The 3,035-nt window shown below is 32.1% G+C and overlaps 1 long non-coding RNA gene across 1 annotated transcript; it reads left to right on the forward strand.

Moving 5' to 3' along the window:
• The first annotated feature begins 642 nt into the window (after window positions 1-642).
• On the forward strand, window positions 643-1,305 carry LOC150031618 (uncharacterized). Its single transcript, XR_016525704.1, has 2 exons — window positions 643-866; window positions 972-1,305. It is a non-coding gene; the product is annotated as an uncharacterized LOC150031618 (long non-coding RNA).
• Window positions 1,306-3,035: the final 1,730 nt, after the last annotated feature.

Here is a 3,035-nt window from a genome sequence, read left to right on the forward strand (position 1 = left end):
TTAAACCAAAATAAAACCTAACTTTTGTACCTACAAATATGATTAAGATGTTGGTTGTTGTCCACCTGATGCAAGAGATCATGGATTTTATTAATATATGTACTTAGTCTATATAGTTAGAGAGCTTTAGGATTGGTTGAGTCTTTCTGGGGTCTATTTTTAATCCCTTCATACTGTATTTACCCATACCTTTTTTTGTAAAATACATCTTGAAGAAATACATTATTGACATGGTATCAGAGCCCAACTAATGAATCACCACCGACATTCGTTCGTGCAGCCGACCCAGCCTCTATTTGCTTTTCGTCTGTCGGTCTTTGCTCGTCCGTGCCTTGACCATATCAGTGACTTCGTTTCTGTCCCTATTTTTCATTCGTTCATCGGACTCGTGCCCCCGTTTTTATGCCTCGCCCAGATTACGTTCGTGCCTTGCCAACCCACCGAATTCCTGCTCGTGGATTCGACGATCCAGATCTGAGTGCTCGAGTTGTTCATTGGCGACCCAAACCCGGACCTCTGTTTAACGAGCCAAACGAGCTTTATCTGATCCATCGATCCAAATATTCGTTCATCCGTTTCGTGTCTTTTCAAATAGACGACTGAGTTGAAAGAAGCCAAATCGAGTCGAAGGAGTCAAGAAGACGAGCCGAGCCGATCCTGTTTGAGCCGTTGAGCCGATATTTGTTGCGTTGACTGAGCCGTTGAACCGAAACTAATGTATGCATCATGTCTCATACTTTGATGGACATGAGTGAATGATTAATTTATTTCTTGACTTCCAAACTTAGTTCCAATCTTCATCTATATGACCATTAATTCTCAAGGTAAAAAGATATACAATTTCAACCTTTGCAAGACCCATCCAAGTAAGGTCTACCTTTGATTTTTTTTTAGTGCTTAGAAATTGGGTCTATATTTTTCTAATGAGCTTTCTTCCATTTATTGAACTATTGAGCTTTCTTGTTTTGTAGGTGAAACAAAGGAGTAAAGATTTGGTATTGCAGCTCTCTTTATGCTTTTTCTTGGGGAACTCTAGATCCAACACATTATGTATTTCGGCTTTATGGTTTTTTTTTTCTGCTTTAGATCTCAAATGGAGACTTTTTTTTTTCTTTTTTCCTTCTTTAAATGTCAAACTATAGTTTTGATATTTGAAAAATCTATGACTTGTAAAAGGTTGTTGGTTGTAGGTTTGGGCTAATTTAAACCCTCCAAAGTAGACAACCAGCTTTATCGAACTTTAAACTTTCAGGCTTTATGTATCAATATCAATGTAACTTGCTGATAGGTTACTTAGTTAAACAATTTATCATTTTCTTTATTGTGAATTAGTTAATTTTATTTTATTGAAAGCTAAGTTGTATACGTAGCAATTAAGATTTTATTTTGTGCATCTCAATAATGTCCCAAAAGGGTCTGGACAACGAACCTAATCCATGGTTGTTGGCATTTACATACATTGTATTTACATAAATCAGTGGACTAAATGGAATATAGTCAACAACAATGCACAAATTGTTATTGTGCAGGAGTCGAAAATAACAGAGATTAACCATAATACATCTTTTTCCTTGACAATCCTAATAATGTTTGATTTGTTTGGAACCATCACGATACATGGTCAAATGAGAATTTATGTGATTGACAGAAGGGAAAAACTTTGGATCAAATCCATAAACTTTTCAAAGGATGAATTTGGAGCGATAGAAATCTCAAGAGAGAGTTCTCAACCATCGATTAGTAGTTTGGAAAATAGGTAGCATAAAATCGTCAGAACTACTTCAATTAGTAGTTTAAAAATGAGAAAATGGTATTAAAATAATCAATGTATAACCTAAAGTCAGAAAAACAAATAAATAGGAATAGATGACTTTTTTAAAAAAATGAAGATGTAAGTAAGAAAACAAAATCAATATCTGAAAAATAAAATAAAGAAAACAAAGGTCACAGAAATTGAAAAAAAGAATATAATTTAATTTTTTTTAAAATTAGGTTAATGTGAATTCTAACTCGAAAATCAAGGTTATATCATTACAAAAATTGTTTTTGTAATGATATTTCGTTTTTACTATTTATTTTTTAAAATTATTTTATTAGGATTCAATCCAACCGATTAGCATATCTGAGAGTTATTTCAAGATGATTAAAATTTTTTTCAAAAGGAAAATTTTTATAAATAAAAAAATCCCAAAATTATTCACACTTCGTAGCAAAATATTTAAAATTTTTTTTGTACTTTTGAAACTTTTTGATACAGAGTATAAATATTTTTAAATATTTTTTATATTTAAAAAGGTTATTTTCAAAATAACCAAAAAAATGATTTTAATAATTCAAAATCAATTTTAATAGTATAAAAAATGTAAAACTAAATATTAAATTAATTTTGAAAGATTAAGGGGGTATTTGGTCCATGGATTTGGAATTAGGGGGTTTGGAATTAACCCATGTTTGTAATGACCGACTGTTATGACCATTAGTAAATAGTCGATGACCAAATGTTGTGATCTTCGACGATTGATTGTCATGATCATCGGCGATCGATTGACCTTTGTGATTGTTGACGACCGACCTATCGTCATGACCATCAACGATCAATCGTCTTGACTTATATTTTTTTTTTTTTCAATTGACTGACATTGAAGCATCTTTTGAACCATAACAAATATTATTATTGTGGAAACATATGAATTCAAAAGAAACTTCTGAAGTTTGGGTTTTGCATATGCTCAAATGCATATGAATCTGAATAAGATTTCTTGAAAATGTGTAAAAATCTGTTATTTAGAAAGATGTGAAGTAGTTTATGTTATGAAAGTTGGTTGATTTGTGGCCCAACAGCTTCTACTATTCAACTCCTCAACATTGCCATACCCACCCACATAGAAGGTTCTCAGTTCTCTTCTATTCTGAGTAATATTTTATCATGGGAAAGGTGTTTTGACTGAAATTCTATTAATTGAAAATATTCCATTTGCTTTGTACTTTCCCTGTTCTTGACTCTAGGAGCCTTATTGACCTTTTTGCCCCTTATA

This window comes from Benincasa hispida, unplaced genomic scaffold (genome assembly GCF_027475165.1).
Source record: "Benincasa hispida cultivar pf3 unplaced genomic scaffold, pf3_genome.v1.1 HicScf108, whole genome shotgun sequence".
Taxonomy (NCBI): Eukaryota; Viridiplantae; Streptophyta; class Magnoliopsida; order Cucurbitales; family Cucurbitaceae; genus Benincasa; species Benincasa hispida.